General features: G+C 42.9%; 1 protein-coding gene across 3 annotated transcripts in view; it reads left to right on the top strand.

The window, feature by feature from the left end:
* Nucleotides 1-9100: 9100 nt before the first annotated feature.
* Nucleotides 9101-17965, top strand: part of FBXO34 (F-box protein 34) — an 89965-nt gene continuing 81100 nt past the window's right edge. Inside the window, exon 1 of one of the 3 annotated variants that reach the window (XM_080643242.1) lies at nt 9101-9279. The gene's annotated coding sequence lies outside the window, so the exon portion shown is untranslated. The remainder of the gene's footprint in view (nt 9280-17965) is intronic. The other 2 variants (XM_080643239.1, XM_080643238.1) reach the window with 2 other exon arrangements.

Genomic DNA, 17965 nt, shown 5'->3' with positions numbered 1-17965 from the left:
AATACATTGCTTTCTTGCACCTTACTATAACTTCATCATCAAAGGGCCCTAAAGGTGGGGTGCTGGAGTTAGCCCTTAGAAGCTCGTGAGTGCTGCTTATGCACGTCTCTTGCTAATCCCTCATTCAGTGTCTGCACATCAGTAGCTTAAACTTGACCATGGTGGGAGTATTTACACCAAGAAATAGTCACACACTATAAATCAGAGCTCCCAGGAATAATTAACTCCCATACATGAGAACCCGTTTACCAGCATATCTCTGGCCAAATATCACCTGAGGATCTTTTTTTCTGTTGCTTCACAGAGAGTGGAAAGGAGGGAGGGAGGGAGGGAGGGGGAGAGAGAAAGAGAGAAACTCCAATGTGAGGGAGACACATTCAATTGGTTGCCACCCACAGGCACCCTGACCAGGGATGGGGAGTGAACCCATAACCCAGGTACATGCCCTTGACCGGGAATTGACCCTTTGGTGTGCAGTCCAATGCTCTAACCATGGAGAAACACTGGCCAGGGCAAGGCAGTAATTGTTAACCAACACTGTGCATCAGAATCACAAATGCCTGGGCTCCTTCTCCCAGAGATTCTGATTCTATAGTTCTGGGATGACATTTTGACATCCTACTTTTCAAAAGCTCCCTAGATGACTTTAATGTGTAGCAAGGTTCAGAAACACTGTGTGTAGATGCAGACTTTCAACCAGTCTTTGATCTGTTTATTGTGAAGGAGACCTTTAGATGTTTCCCTAATACTTCTTTAAGGAAAAACAAATCTATCTTTTCAAGTTCTGAGTTCTCATCCACTGGGACCTCTCTCCCCTGAAGCATGTAAAGAATGGTTTGTGAAGAGCCTAAGGCTCTTCTCGGCTGGAAATCCCTCCTGAGAATACTTGGGTGTTGCTAGCTCTCCTTCCCACCAGCTATCTAACATTATCACAAAATGGTTTCTTTATGCTGCTTTTCACATAGGTCTCTGGCACTCACACATTTTAAGTAACTGGAGCCTTTTCCTTTTGTTCAAAAGACTTTTAGGCAAAAGTAAAAGGTTTAATGATTATTCAGCTTTCTGTTTAGAGTTTGCAGAGGGGTCATTATCCTTAACAATATATTGGAAATGTATTTTGCATGAAGCACGGGAGTAGATTTGGGCACTTGGATGGGGTGGTGGTGGCCATAGACACATCTTTCACTGTGCTTAGCCGTTGAGTGGTCCTGCTTTGTACTAGGTTAGCCAGATATTCCTGTGCTTTCTTTGTGTATAGCACTGGAGGGTATGGAACCAACCAGAGAAAAAAATCTGATAGGAGGATGATTTAGGGATGAGAACTTTGATATTGTCTCCCTGCCAGTTCTGTCTATGCATTTAACAGCATTATGGAAGCATTTGCCCCTAGAGTTCAAATTCCAGGTGGCTTATAAATGCCTGGGATTTGTTATTGTCTTCTCACTGGAAAAATTAGAGCAGTAATTCCAGACAAAGAGAGAAATTTTAGCTTCACTTCCTCCACTCACAAAGAAGTATCATTTTTGTACAGTAAGACTTTCACATGATTAGCTAATAGAGTATGTCTCCTAAATGTTTTGGGATAAGAGGAGAATATAGAAACTAAGGTGGTTTTGTTTGTTTGTTTTTTGCTTTGCATCAATATTTCTTACAGGTAATAAGCTTAATTATTTGTGAGAAAGGCTAACCTGTCCAAATTCAAATATCAAACTCAGAGACAGAAGTATGGCAAAAATGAGACTTTTAATATGTTCTTGAGAGTGGGTGTCCGGTTGTATAGGCATACATGGAGTAGGGATCACAGCCTATTTATCCCTCTAGGTATGAGAGTCCCTCTTCCGGTTCCTCATTGGCTGAGTACTATGGGGTTAATAGTTTCCTCATATGTTGTCTAGGTCTTGTCTCCTATTGGGCCATTTAAAAAATGGGCTGAGGCCTTTTCTAGTTGTCTCCATTTTCTCCAGTCTAGTTGAGGCAAGTTCCTGGGGGGGAGGGGTTTCCACCAAGATACTGCTCAGTTCTTTGTTCTTCTAAAAAAATTTTTTTTTTTTTTTATTGATTTCAGAGAGGAAGAGAGAGAAAGAAACATCAATGATGAGAGAGAATGATTGATCGGTTGTCTCCTGCATGCTCCCTACTGGGGATCGAGCCCACAACCTGGGCATGTGCCCTTGTCCGGAACCAAACCCAGGACTTTTCAGTCCACAGGCCAATGCTCTATCCACGGAGCCAAATTGGCTAGGGCACAGTTCTTTGTTCTTATATCCTCTTCCCTCCTCCCTACATTCTGTTTGCCCTGGGGAAATTCAGTAACCATTTCCATTAAAAGTAGAATATGCTGAAGATGGATCACAGAGGCCCACTTCCTACATTATTAAATTATTAATAAATAATAATAATTGGTTTTCTTCCCAAGGGTATTCTTCACATCACAACTGCTTCTAAAATTTTCAAGTGAATTGAAATTGTTACATTTATGAAATACAACCAAGATGCAAAAAAATTTCAGAGTAATTTTACAAATACCTATGTATTCACCACTTAGGTTTTAAAACATGTTAACAGTGAACCAGCCCTATTTGGTTCAGATATTTCCTTCTTAAATAAATAAAATGTTACCAATATGATTGAAGTTCTTCTCTGTGCCTTTTTCTACTCAAGTATTCTCCCTTTCTCCCCAGAAGTTAACTGTTACTCTGAAGTTGCTTTGGACCCTGCTCACCCATGTCTTCATTATATTTATTGTCATTGAGGCTGTCCATAAGCAAGACCTGGCATTGTTGCATGTCTATTTTGTTTGCATGTTAACACTTGTGTAAATGGTAACATAGTGTGTATCCACCTACAACTTTCTTTTACAGTGAACCAAATATTTTCTGAGATTATCCATGTTGTTCATGGATCTAGATGATTCATTTTAAATGCTATTTCTTATTCCATTGTACAAATATATCTCCATGTAGTCATCTATCCCCTATTTGTCCAGATCCTCCTTTTCCCCATCTCCCTCCCTCCTCTTCCTCCAATGTCGTCTTCTTCTTCTTCTTCTTCTTCTTCTTCTTCTTCTTCTTCTTCTTCTTTTTCTCCTCCTCCTCCTCCTCCTCCTCCTCCTCCTCCTCCTCCTCCTCCTCCTTCTTCTTCATTAGGTACTTTCCAGTTCTGCAATGGATTTAAACTTGACTGACAGTTTTATGAGAATGACAGGGAAAAGAGGGAGGGGAAATAAAATTTTAAATTTGCTGGTTCAATTGCTCCCTAAATCAATTAAATTGTACTTTAACAACAAATAAAACAACCATTGCTACAAACTTATTTAAATGTAATTTAATAATTTTTAGGGAGATTGACATTATTTACCTTTGACAACAATGTACAAATTGTGGTCCCATCCAGGATAAGGCCCAATCGGTTACCTGATGGCATCAAACTCTCTGAGAGAGCATGTCAGTCATTTTACCCTTGAGGAAGCACTAAAGAAAACATGGGCCTTTGGAAAGGCCAACACGATTCACTCCAGCAGCATTCCAGTCATGAAAACTAGTTAACTACCCAGGGAAGAAACACAAAACTTTGCCCATAGTTCCACTTATGTAAAATCAACAAATCTGGCAATTTAAATATTGCACTTAATAGAAAGGTATTTTTTCCACTGAATATTTTGATGTATTCAATGAAATTGTTCTCATAAATCATTCATCCATTCACTGGTTCAACAAATCAGTAGTATATGTCCTTAAAGAGCTCTCAAAGGGACAAGGCATAGATAAATTATATTGAAATGTTGTAAGTGAAATAGCCAATGTGGGACAAAGTACCATGAGATCATAGATCATGGGGATGACTCACTTTGTATAGGGATTCAAGGACAAAGATATTACGGTAGGTAGATAACGTGTGTGTGTACGACAGTTCTTGTCTCTTTTCTGGGCAGCTTGATCGCCACCCAAATGTAAGAGCAATGGCAAAGGGTAAAAAATGAAGAATGCTAATTTAATCATCTCATGCTTTACATAGCCTTTTGAAGGAAGAGTGGTTTAGCCAGTAATTTTGGAGCTTGAAAAATATGGGTGGTTTTTTTGTGTGTGTGATATTTTAATAGGGCTTTAATGATCAGAACACAACTTCCTCCTCAAAGCAGGAAATTAGGAATCAGATGTGCCAATATATAAAATAACACATATGTGAAAACATATTTAGGACAATTTAAAGAAGTACTTAATGAATTTAACATGTGGGGCTTTTACCACACATGTTAATTACACATTGGTTTTATTCAGAGAGTGGAGCTCTAGAGTTTTTCTAATACTGGAAATGTAAAAAAAGAAAATGCGTGCAGGCATGCAAAAGTAGCCCTACAGTAGCAGGGAATGAAGGAAATACTGAGAAGAGGAGAGGATTCAAACCATACACTCATCTGTGGAGACTCCAGGGATGCCATGAATGGACCAAAATGAGTCTTCTTCTTGGCTATGAAATTCAAGCCATTTGTCAAGAAAGTCAAGAGATATGAGAGCTCTGGCTGGTATGGCTCAGTTGGTTGAGAGTCATCCAGTGTACTGAGGGTGGAAGGTACGATTCCCGACAGGGCACATACCAAAGATTTGGGTTTGATCCCAGGTCAGGGTTCAAACATATTAAAAAATATATTTTTAAAAATAAATATGGTAGATATAGTAGGGACAGAACCCAAAGAGAGAAGGAAAACATACAGAAAGCTAGAAAAGTGCAACTACAGTAAAAGTTACAGACCGCAAAGCCACAGGAATCATGAGGCTAAGGAGCATATAATGTGTGCAGATGTTGGCTCTGAGATATAAGGAAACCAGAGTAGCTCTAAACAAGGAGAGGCAATCAGATGCCCTTACCCTTTTACAAGTTCATTGTTCTGCCACTTTGGAGGCACACCTTGGCTTTGTTGAGGAGTGAGCATCTTAGAGCAGCCATTTTCAATCTTTTTCATCTCATGGCACACATAAAGTAATTACTAAAATTCGGCAGCACACTGGGAAAAAAATTTTTGTCAATCTGCCAAAAAAAATGGGGGGGATATAACTTTGATTAGTTCATGTCATACGGCTATTGTGTTGGCTGTTGCCATATTTTTATTTGACAATCTTAAGGGAAAAGAGATCCGTGTCCCTGACTATTAGTAAATAGGTATTGCATGTTCTAAACTTCTTGCGGCACACCAGTTGAAAATCGCTGGTCTAGAGAAAGAGCAAAACAGGCTCAATTTACTTTGCTAATACACAGATGTTTTCTTGCTGAAGGCACACAAAAATTACATGTAGCTGAGCAGTCGTAGGAAGGGGCAAGAGGTGAGGTGTGGTGAAAGAGCCCTGGGACTCTCTGCCAGAGTAACATTAAACTAATACAGTGGCGTGAGTGTCCAGATGGTGCTGCGTCCTAAACACTTTTATTGTTCCCTCTCCCAAGGAAAATATCGTTTGGGTACATCGTTATTCAATAAAACAAGTGATTTTTGCAAGGAAATGCTGGTAATTAAGCTCTGTACTTTTTTCAAAAGTGATTTTGGTATTTCCAAGCTGGATTTGGCATTAAAAAGCCTAGTTATGCCTTGTAGAAAATGTCAGCAAATCCTAAAACTGTAGAATACGTGGGTGGCTTTTTTTTTTTTTTTTTTTTTAACAGAACTCAGTTCTGAGCAAAACCTATCCCCCTGGACTATTTTAGCAAGATGTTGTAACTAGGTTATTTTAGCCATGCAGCCTCTCCTTTGCTATAGCAAGTGCCTGTGAATTAGGTGTGCTAGAACTTAGGAAGAATAGGGTAGACTTGCTAGTCTCAGTCTAATGCTGCAGGCTCCCTCACATTAAATTTTAATGGCTGGAAAATGTCATTTCCTGAAATATTTTAAGTGTCACATGAGTTCCTACTCATTTATGCATTTATAGACAACGATTCTTTTCCCACTGATTTTATCAGCTTCTGTATCATTAGTTAAAGATTATTCTGGAATCATAGCAAAACAAAATTATTTTATTATTTAAACTATTATAGAGCTTGCCTCCATCAGAGTAGGTTAGTATCTGCCCTCCCATTTTATTTCCTATTCAACAGCCTCCCAAACACACACACACACACACACACACACACACACACACCAGGATGTTTTTAGTTACTAATTTTTTAAAGTCCTATAAATGACTTAAATAGAAATATAATTTATTATCCCATATAAAAGAAATCTCATGGATTGGTTAAATCAGAGGTTTGATGATATCATCAAAGATGCAGGTTACTTCCATCTCTCCGCTTAACCATCCTTTTATGCTCTCTTCAGCTAACAACTCTCATGTCCCAAGATGACAGTCGCAGCACCAGACACCACACACAAACACACTGACATCTAGCAGCAGATGTGGGACTGTCTCTTCTTGTGTGTTTCTTTCTCATTGTTGGTAAATATTTTATTTAGAAAAGTGCTGCATTTTAACAGAAAATGAATTTCATGCTTTAGGGTAGAAAAAACCTTTCCCGAGAAGTATCTCAGTAGACTTCCATTGCATTTTATTGGCTAGATTTACGTCACACTCCTGTGCCTAACCAATCACTGATGAGGAGATTAAGACCACACTGATTAGCCAGGTGTCTGAACCTCAGCACTATTGGCATTTGGGGAGGGATAATTTTTTGCTGTGGGGACTGAAATGTACCTTGTAGGATATTGAGCAGTATCCCTGGCCTCTCCTTATTTGATGCCAATAGCACTTACCCCTTGGGGACAAAACCAACCAATCACCCTTTTGAGAACCACTGGCTTAAGTCATTATTCATTTACTCCATGAAATTGCTATTTGATGTACAGCCAGTGGGTAGTAACACCCCCACTTCATTTTCTTTCTTGCCATTTTTCAACTAACAGACCAGGGCTTTATTAAAAATATAAAATATATAAGAATGAGTTACCTAGTATTACTCAGTGAAATCTAATTCCTGTCTAAATGCCAAATGGATAGTATAAGTATCCTTATAACCAGTTGGTAATTTAGAACATTTAATCAAGGGTAATTTGTGTTGAAGCACCAAAATCATGACTGAATGGTTGAGTTCAGATGTTCCTACTTTTGGTCATATTCTTGCAGCAATACCTTAGATTCCCCCATTATTCATGTCCTATTTCTAATATACTAATATATACATTCTATTCTTGTCACTTTTATTAGCAATTCACTGGTGATGAACACTTGCATCCTGGATTAAATTGTCTGGCGAGAAAAGGTATGAATATTTTTAATTCAATAGGTATTTATTGGGTGCCAATTAGGTGACTAAGGAAAGTGACAAGGCTGAAATACTACATTGGAGAGTTGCAGAAAGCTCTCTGAGGAGGTAACATTTTGGCCAAGACAAGGGGGAGAATGGAGAAATTAAAGAAGAGGACATGTCTGATTATAATGGGTCATAGTAAAGAGTTCTGATTTTATGGTAAGAACAAGAAGGATTGATGGGCTTGGGGATGGTGTGTGATGAGCTGCTTTCCTTTGCCTGTTATATTTTAGTACTTGGAATGCAGTAAGATTCTCAGCTGGATTTAATTCCTTTTGTGCTATAACAGTTAGTGGGGTATGCAAACCCGCATTCCCCTTTTGTGATCCACCCCCACCCCCTTGTTTCTTAAGGTATTATTGCTGTCTTGGCTTCCAGTCTCTTAAGCACAGCTCTTAGCCCTCCTAGTCCTCTAAGAAGCTGCAACCTCTAGCTTAGACCTTGTGCTCCCACATGAGTGGCTTCAGGCTACAGGGTCTGTGGCCTCATCGGAACTGTCACATTTGGTCTTACTCCACTGACCATGGAGAAAACATCTCCTGGAGAAAATCCCACTAGAAAGACTCTTCTTCTAGGACAGGCCACCTTAATCTCGTCCCTCTTCCAGCTCCTTGCAGGGGTCCTCAGACTTTTTTTTTTTCTTTTTTATAAATATATATTTTATTGATTTTTTACAGAGAGGAAGGAAGAGGGATAGAGAGTTAGAAACATCGATGAGAGAGAAACATCGATCAGCTGCCTCTTGCACACCTCCCATTGGGGATGTGCCCGCAACCAAGTTACGTGCCCTTGACCGGAATCGAACCTGGGACCCCTCAGTCCGCAGGCTGACGCTCTGTCCACTGAGCCAAACCGGTTTTGGCGGTCCTCAAACTTTTTAAACAGGGGGCCAGTTCACTGTCCCTCAGACCATTGGAGGGCCGGACTATAGTTAAAAAAAAAACTATGAACAAATTCCTATGCGCACTGCGGGCCCGGGACGAGTCGGCTGCTAAGCAGGACAGGCAGCAGCACCTGGCGGGCCGGATAAATGTCCTGGGCGGGCCACATGTGGCTCGCGGGCCGTAGTTTGAGGACGCCTGCCTTAGAGTCTTATGGTCTCACTGTGCCACACCATCCCCACCCAGGACTCCCTCCTGAGGGCCTGTGGCCTGATGCACACTGCATGGGTCCTACTGGCATCATTTCTTGGGATCATTCCCAATGTATGAATGGAGAAATAGAATCAAGGGAAGGACTTGCCTAAAGTGGTTTCTACTGCCTTGTAGTGTTACCTTCTTTCTCGAAGACTAGTGCTATTCTAAGTGTGACCTGCTGGCCAGCTGTAGAGCAAGTCTATTGTCAATCTCAAAGTTTACATATGTACTGGTAGGTGTTTCTGCTATGGTTTGCATAGAAAAGAATGACAGAGGGACTCTCCCAACTCCTTCATTTTACAAACGAGAAGTCAGAAGCCCAGTCATCCAGGCTAGTAGCAGAACCAAAATTGGAACCCACGTCAATAGGATTTATAATACGTGGTAATCTAATACCATTTATAGCTCCAGGTGCATCCATGAGTATTAATAAACTTGTCATGTTATTGACTAAACACTGGCATTACTGCCATTCCGGTTAGCCCCAAGGTCTGATTGCTTTCCCTGCAGGTCGTGCTGGAGCTTTCACGCTTCGCCACCACTTGGGGGCCCGCAGATGCTTCGCCCCACTCCTCACGCCCCACCGGCCGAAGTACCACACAATGCCCGGCAGGGGGCGCTGCGATCACCTGGCCCCACAGCCCCTCCCTTGGCCAACCGTCGATTGGGCCGGCGCGTGACGTCACGCCGTTTTAGCCAAACAAATAGGATTCGGGGCGAGCGTTGGGCTTCGCCGCGCCGCGCTGGGCGCTCGGTCCGCCTCAGCGGTGGGGAGCGAGCCAGGCCTCCTGCCGCCGCCGCCGCATCGGGGTGTGCAGCCCCGGGCCAGGCCCGGGCCGGGGCAGGAGCGCAGGTGGGTCGGGGCCGGGTGGCGTGGCGCTAGGGCAGCGCGGTCGGGGTTCAGCGACGGCCACCGTGGCCGTTCCCCGCCCCCTCCCGCCGCTCGCCTGCGCTCCCAGGGCGCGGGGCGGGTGGGGACGGGGGCGCGCCCGCGGGTCCGGGGCGCGCGGCGCTGTAGGCGCGTCTGGGGTCGGAGTCGGCGGCCCGCACCTCTTCCCGGGCCGGCCTCCACCCGCACGCGGGCCCGGCGCTGAGCGCCCCCGCGGGCCACGGAGGTCGGGCAGACCGGCGGGCGGGAGCGGGGTCCAGGTCCGGGCTGAAGCCGAGGAGATTACGGATAGGCCGTGAGGAGGCAGCGAGCGGACCGGCTCGCCCACCGCCGGGACCAGCGGCCGGTGAGGAAGTCGGGCCCTGGGTGGGGGTCGCCTCGCGCGGTCGCGCCCGCTTGGGCTCGGCCACCCTGCCCTTCCTGTTCCAGCGCAGGTGAGCTGGCGCCTGGCCTTAACCTTTCAAGCTCGTTCGCCTCCGGGCTGGCGGAAGTCGGCTGCGGGCCGGCTCCAGTCGGCGATGAAGTCATAGTGCTGTGGGTCCGCGTGCCTGTGACGTCCGGGAGGTGGACTGTGATGTCAACGCAGGCCCTGGCCGGGACCTTGACGCGGGAGGGCCGGGTGGTTCCGGAGGGGAGAGAAAGGAAGTTCAGTCTGCTGTGGCCGGGAATCGCAGTGGATTTGAATCGAAAGTTGTTCGATACCAGCATTTTCCAATTTTAATGTAATAGTTGTCAAGTTCTTTAACTTCGGTATAAGACACATTTGATTTAGAAACAGCTTCAGAAGGACTTTTGGGGTGTGAGCATTTAATGTAAATGCCTTTCAGGAATCTAAACTCATAGTTTGATAGGAATTGTGGGGGGTGGGAATAGAACTAATTTGAGTGCTGGTGATTCAGTTGCCTTACTCTTTTGCTAGACAGTTTGGAGATCATCTATCTGCTAGTTGTAATTTTTGTTAGAGAATGGCCTGGAAGAGGGAGAGCAGGTCTTTTTATTACTGTTTTTATTTTTGACATTTATCTTTTTTGTTGAAAGTAATACAGTTGTACCATTCCCGGCCCCCCCCCTCCTCCCCCTCCCCCCGATTGATCCCTTCCAGCCTAAGTTCTTTGGTTAATCTCTTCCTACCAACCCACCCCCGCCTTCCCTCTGAAATTCGGCAGTCTGTTACATGTTTCTATGTCTCTGGATCCATTTTGTTCATCAGTTTATTTTGTTCTTTAGATTCCACATATGAGTGAGATCATGTGATACTTGTCTTTCTCTGACTGGTTTATTTTGCTTGAGAGTAGATCTTAAATGAACGTTTCCTATTGTGAGGAGGAGGGTGTTTGAATTAATCCAGTATTCTTAAATAATAATTACCTGAAGATTTAATTCATCCAGCTTGTCCTTGCCCCATGCTACCATGGATAATTGAGGGTTTCCTTTGGTTAGAGCTCAGCAACAAGCCTTTTTCTTGCTTTCTTACTAAGGCTGGGCCATAACAATATACATAATAATATCCCAGGCCTGCTTGTCTGGACATGTAACTTTTTCTCAGTGGTGCTTTCAAATATGAAACTATAGAATTTTTAAAAAGTTTCTTGGTTTTCTTCCAGAGCTTTCAAAAGAGATCAGAGTGGAAGAGAGGCTAGTCATTTGCCATTACTGACTCACTCCAGGTTCAGCTTATCAATACTTTCATCCTGTCTTCCTCTCTGTAGAATCATTAGAATCTAGTTTGAAAGGTAGATGGCTTAAAATTAAAGCGTAATTACAATTTGGTGTTTTCAATAGGAAGCTTGGATAGGAATCCGCAATCCTTTTTCACTGACCTTGACTTGTAAGGTAGGTTTTTTGTTGTTGTGGTTAATATTCCTTCCAGGCTCTTTATAAATTATTGATAATGTATTGTCTCTCAGGATTTTGCATCAACATGTAGAGGAAAGTTATGCTATACCTATTAACTCAGGAAATGAGAACAAAATTTGACCCTCATTAATTACTATTAGATTTGACTGGAAGTTCACAAAACAAAACTTTCTTGTAAATCTCATTTTGATTCTCACCATACCTTGGAAATTCAGCAGCATTGTGTGTACTCCAGAGAGTTATTATTATTATTATTATTTTTTAAAGAAATTGGGAATTGTATGGTGACAATACACCAACACAATATGGTGAGCGAAGGTTCTGAAGACAATATTTGTTTGGATCCTCGGGACTGATAGGTACTGCTGATATTGAGGGTGTTAATCTATTCTTTATGATGAAAGGATCATGGCAAGATATTATATAATGAAGTTGAAAGAGGTACAAAAAGACCCTTGCATGTGTCTTTTCTGGGTGGCCTTTCTGTGCCAGGCTACATGGCTCTGTAAATTAAGTGTACTGGTGTAAATGGGAAGGGACGAAGTCAAACTAAATGCGAGTTGAAAGGTAAATAAAGCCTATTAACAAAAGAGTAATATGCAAATTAACCATCACTCAGCTACACCCACAAGCCACACCCTCCAGCCAATCAGGAGTGAGTATGCAAATTAACCCAATCAAGATGGCTGCGGCCGCGGAGTGAGCAGGATGCTTGGATTTCCCTGGCAATGGAGGAAGCCAAGCTTTCTGCACACCCTGGCAGGCCTAAGCCTCCAGTCAAGGCTACAAAGTTTCAATTATAGACGATAAGTAAATCCCAACAAAAATGGCTGCGGCTGCAGAGCAAGCAGGTGGCTTGGTTCTGCTCAAGGTTCCAAGGTTTCAATTATAGAAGATAAATAAATCTCAGATACCAGGGCCTCCGCTTGGGTCACCGGGGGCCGTGGCCGGCCTGCAAACCACCACAGGCCCCTCGCCCAGGCCACCCCACGCCCCAAGGGAACCCCTACCCTGATCCGGGACACCCTTCAGGGCAAACCAGTGGCCCCCACCTGTGCACCAGGCCTCTATCCTATCTAATAAAAGAGTAATATGCAAATTGACCATCACTCCAACACACAAGATGGCTTCCCCCATGTGGTCAAAGATGGCTGCTCCCATGTTGACACAAGATGGCCGCCACAAGATGGCATGCAGGGAAGGGCAGTTGTGGGCAGTTAGGGGTGATCAGGCCAGCAGAGGAGGGCAGTTGGGGGTGACCAGGCCAGCAGAGGAGGGCAGTTGGGGCAGACCAGGCCAGCAAGGGAGGGCAGTTGGAGGGGGACCCAGGCCTGCAGGGGAGGGCAGTTGGGGGGGACCAGACCTGCAGGGGAGGGCAGTTGGGGGCGATCAGGCCAGCAGGGAGGGCAGTTAGGGGGGACCCAGGCCTGCAGGGGAGAGCAGTTGGGGGGACCAGGCCTGCAGGGGAGGGCAGTTAGGGGTGACCAGACCTACAGAGGAGGGCAGTTAGAGGCAAACAGGTTGGCAGGGGAGCAGTTAGGCATCAGTCAGGCTGGCAGGGGAGTGGTTAGAGGGTGATCAGGCTGGCAGGCAGAAGCGGTTAGGGGCAATCAGGAAGGCAGGCAGGTGAGCAGTTGGGAGCCAGCAGTCCTGGATTGTGAGAGGGATGTCCGACTGCCCGTTTAGGACATCCCTCGAGGGGTCCCAGATTGGAGAGGGTGCAGTCTGGGCTGAGGGACACACACCCTCGTGCACGAATTTCATGCACCGGGCCTCGTGATGATAATAAAATAGCTCTTCCCTGGCAGTGCATTTCAAATAGAGGGGGAAAATGCACTGCCAAGGAGGAGAAACTTATTTTTCCTCATGGAAAACGAGTTAATAGGTAGAGAATGAATGTCTGTGTATTCTATGTGACTGAGGAACAATGACAGTTATAAAAAAAAAGCCAGATTATGCATATAGTTGCATAACCTTTTAACAAGTCATAATTCTTCTGAAACATTTTTCCGAAGGATGTTTTTCACCCAGGCCTTGCTGTTTTAGGTCTATGAAGCAGCTTTTACTTATAAATGGAAATTTATTTATGATCGGGCATATTATTATTTTAAAATACTTTGTCATTATCCAGTTTACAGCATTTGAAGGGACTAAATCAAATAGTCATTAGTGATACAGCATTTTTCTGACAGATAAAAACAAACATGCAGAATGAAGTGCTAAATTTTAGAAATTCTTTAGGATTTGCTTATTGGATCAATTATTCTATTAACACGTAGAATTGAAATTCTTATATAAACTTCCTACTTTATTTTCTAAGCTTAAAGTTTATACTAAGCCAGTTTAATATGGTTTTGATATTCTAGTAAACATATTAACAACAACAATTAACTTGTTTTAATATTTTTGGGGGAGAGAATGAGAGAATGTACTAATCGTTAGAGACATCATTTGGTGTTGTCTTCCAAAATTTGCAGCTGTTCAGAAACAGATACTTGAGGGAAGCTACTAGGGTATAATGAATGCCTTCCTTGTTAGGTCATGTGTGACAAAGGCAAAATTCAACAAGTGCATAATCTGCAGTCCTTTGGAAACAACAACAAAAAGAACAGATTCGCTCCAAATGCATTTAGGTCATTTGGAAATTGAATTCCTGTCAATCCTTATCTTTGCATAATTTATCTTCTCCTTTAGTTCATACTTACGGTATTTTGAAGCTGATGAACTTACTCTGTTATCTAAAATGTAGGTGTTTCTTAGTGATAGTTGAGTTTATCAAACTTTCATTTCCAGCTCCATCTTCTATTTAGCTCCACTGAAGAGGCTCCAGATCTTTTCTTTGAAAATCTTTACCTTCAGAATCCTAGCACATACATTTACTATCCTCAATACAATGTAGGTATAAATGTGAAACTAAGCTACATATGTGTTTTATATTATCAGGCATGGGGTTCATTCATCTAACAAAACATTTTTTGAGTACCTCTATGCCAGGTACAATTCACTCAGATGAATTGTCCTTACTGCAAGGGCATTTTGTTTTAACATTTCTTTGCTATGGAGGACCATGATTCTAAGGGGTCAGAATTGGACCAAGAGGATAAACCATTTATGTTATACCAGGTTGGCCAGAGGTCTTGTCTAAAGGCTGGTTTAAGGATGTATTAAAAGCTCAGGTAAATAGAATAGCTAACAGATTATCAAAGGGTCTAGAATCCATGAATTTGAATTATCTTAGAATAAATGGAGTTTAAGTGAGTGAGCTCTTTCTTTGAGGCAAGAATAAGCACTTAAGGCCAGAACTAGTCTATATATGCAGTCTAAAATTGGAGGTAGAAGAGGAACAGTCTAGACATCCCAATCTCAGAGGCATGTATATATTTTCTTCTTTGTCAGTCCTTTTCTTTAATTGACAAACTTCTGAAATATGTGAGCCTCTCACAGCCTTCATTTCCACTATTTGCTTTCTTAACATTTTATAATGAAAACTTTCATAGGAAAGTTGTAAGAATTGTTTGAATATTGAATACCTAAATACCCACAACCTAGATTCTGCAATTCATATTTTATAGATTTGCTTTTCTGTATCCATCCTATCTTCCCTCTCTTCTTCTATCCACTCATTAATGCTTCTCATTTTTGTTATATTTCTAAGTAAGTATACTTTATGCCTAAATAATTCAGAATGCCTATCATAAACTATTTGTTTACTAGTTTTTTTAGGTAAAATTTATATACTGCAGTAAAAGTACAGGTCTTCTGGGAAGCATTCCCTTAGTTGGGATAGGTTCATACATCTGTGTAACCCATAACCTTGTCATGCTATAGGACCATTACCATTACTATAGAAAGTTCCTTCATGCACGACCAAGTCAGTTTAACTTTTTAATCTGCAGTCTCACTTCCACCAGTATCTTCTGAAACTACCTGCTCAAAGGGCCTGCTTTGTTAGCACATTTGGGTGACATTTTGTTAGGTAATCAGAATATAAATCAAGAATACAGGCCCTGTTCGTTTCTCTCTCTCTCTCTCTCTCTCTCTCTCTCTCTCTCTCTCTCTCTCTCTCTCTCTCCTCTCATTACTACTCATCCAAGGATATTTTTCCCATTTATTTATAGAGAGAGTTGGGGGGAGAGAGAGAGAGAGGGAGAGAAGCCGTAGCTGGTTTGGCTCAGTGGATAGAGCATTGGCCTGTGGACAAAAGTGTCCCGGGTTTGATTCCCATCAAGGGCACGAACCTTGGTTGCAGGCTCATCCCTGGCCCAGGCCCTGGTTGGGGCATGCGCAGGAGGCAACACCGATGTTTCTCTCTGTCTTTCCCTCTCCTAATCTTCCTAATAAATCAGTGGAAAAATATCCTCCAGTGAGGATTAACAAAAAGAGAGAGAGAGAGAGAGAGAGAGAGAGAGAGAGAGAGAGAGAAACAAACATTAATGTGAGAGAGAGAGAGACATCAATTGGTTGCTTCCCGCATGTACCCCAACCAGGGCTGGGGATCGAACCTGCAACCCAGGTATGTGTCCTTGACTAGGAATTGAACTTGGGACCATTCAGTGCAAGAGCCGATGCTCTAACCACTGAGAAACACAGGCATTTATGTAAAATGTTTTTTTTTTTTTCTCATTCAATAGAAACTTAACTGGCCACTGGGTAAAGCTAGCAATAAAACTACTGGTCCGCAGTGTGTTAAGATAGAAACAACTGAAATTAACTGTACCATTTAGATTTTTTATATTGTGATAATAAAAAAAAACCCCAACTCAACTTACTGGCTGAAAAGTCCAAAGGTGAAGCTTGATCCACTTGTACTTATGTGATCAGAACCTCATCTTCCTCTTCTTTCTTTTTTGAAATGAAGTCTGCTTCTATGGGGTGTTGGTCCCTTTGTGGTTACAGCATGTTTGTCTGCAGCTCAAGCCCCACATCCTCATGCCATGAATTTCAGAGGAGGGGAAGAAGAGTGCTTCTACAGAAGATGTAGGGCAGGTCTCTTGATTATTTTGCTCCAGAGACCCCTTTGGCTTATAGGACCTCCTTTCTGAGTTACATTTTTTAAAAAATGAAAAACACAGGACTACAAAGAAGACAGTTATATTAAAAGTATATTTGGCTTCCCATCGAGATGGTGGTGTAAGTAAATGTGGTACTTGAGTCCTCCCACAACTGCATCAAAATTAAAACCAATCTACAGAACAGCCATCATTCAAAACTGTCTGAAATCTAGCTGAACGGAAAGACCTACCACTAAGGATGTAAAGAAGAAGCCACATTGGACATTCCTCGTAGAAATACTTTTTAAAAATATATATCTCCTCAACAAGGGAAACAAAAGGAAAAAAAAGGGGACTGCATCAAACTAAAAAGTTTTTGCATAGCAAAGAAAACCATCAACAGAATGAAAAGATAACGCACTGAATGGGTGAACAAGTGTTGGCAAGGATGTGGAGAAAAGGGAACCCTCATGCATTGTTGATGGAAATGCAGATTGGTTCAGTCATGTTGGAAAGCAGTATGGAGTTACCTCAAAAAATTAAGAATGGAACTGTCTTATGACCCAGCAATTCTGTTTCTGGGAATTTTCCTCAAGAAACTGAAACACTAATTTAAAAGAATATATGCATCCCTATGTTCATTGTAGCATTATTTACAATAGCTGAGATTTGGAAGCAGCCCAAGTGCCCATCAGTAGATGAGTGGATGAAACAGCTATGGTACATATACACAGTGGAATACTACTCGGCCATAAAAACGGAGAATATTTTACCCTTTATGAAAGCATGGATGGACCTGCAGAACATTATGCTAAGTGAAGCCAGTCAGAGAAAGGCAAGTACCATATGATTTCACTCATGTGGAATTTAATGAACAAACTGAACTAACAAGCAAAATAGAGACAGACTCATAGATAGCAGTCTGACAGCTCTGGTGGAGGGAGGCTCTGGGAAAGGTTGGTGGAGGGATAGCAAAAAAAAAAAAAAAAAAAACCCACAAAAAAAACACCTCATGGACATGGAATACGGCGTGGTGATTGTGGAGGGTGGGTGGGTGGAGGTGGAAGAGGGTACGGGGGATAAATGGTGATGAGGAAAAAAAAAAGGGTGTTTAGAAAGGAATAAAAATTAAAGAAGAAGCCACACTGAAACTGGTACAGGGAGCAGAGGGTGGCAGGGGGATATGGAACAGGCTGGTCCAACACCCATATGTGGCAGATAAAAACCAGGAGGAGTATCTTGGCTGCGGAGGTCCCTTGTAAGGAGCAAAGGGTCCTAGCCCCACACCAGGTCCCCCAGCCCAGAGTTCCAATGCCAGGAAAAGAAGTCCCCATAACTTCTGGCTGTAAAATCCAGCAGGGATTGTGGCTGAGTGAGATGGCAAGCTGCTGGAGTCCCAGGCAGTTTTAAAGGGTCTGAGCACAAACTTAACTTGGGCTCACTCCCTCTGAGTTCCAGCACTGGGACAACATGTCAAGGCCTTGGGGACATATGGAGAAGAACTGTCTGGTATCAGAGCGAGAGCTGGGAGCAGCTTTCTCCTAGACAGAAGTGCTGGCAGAGGCCATTGTTCCTTTTGAGCCCTTCCCCCACAGAGCCAGCAGGCAGGTACCACATCTGAGTCTCAATCAGCCTATCACTGTTTGCCCCACACTGGTGATTCCTTGAGACCCCCACCCCCACCCAGTTTGTGGGTCCATCCACGCCATTTCCAATGGCTTTTCCATATGAATGGCCTGTCTTGGCTCATGCTTCAGATTTTCCTAAATTCTCTCAAACAAGCAGCACCTGGCCTCAGTGTG

This window comes from Plecotus auritus (genome assembly GCF_963455305.1).
Source record: "Plecotus auritus genome assembly, chromosome: 1".
In the NCBI taxonomy this organism is placed as follows: Eukaryota; Metazoa; Chordata; class Mammalia; order Chiroptera; family Vespertilionidae; genus Plecotus; species Plecotus auritus.
The sequence above is the reverse complement of the archived record's forward strand: the minus strand, read 5'-3'. Positions and strand labels throughout refer to the sequence as shown.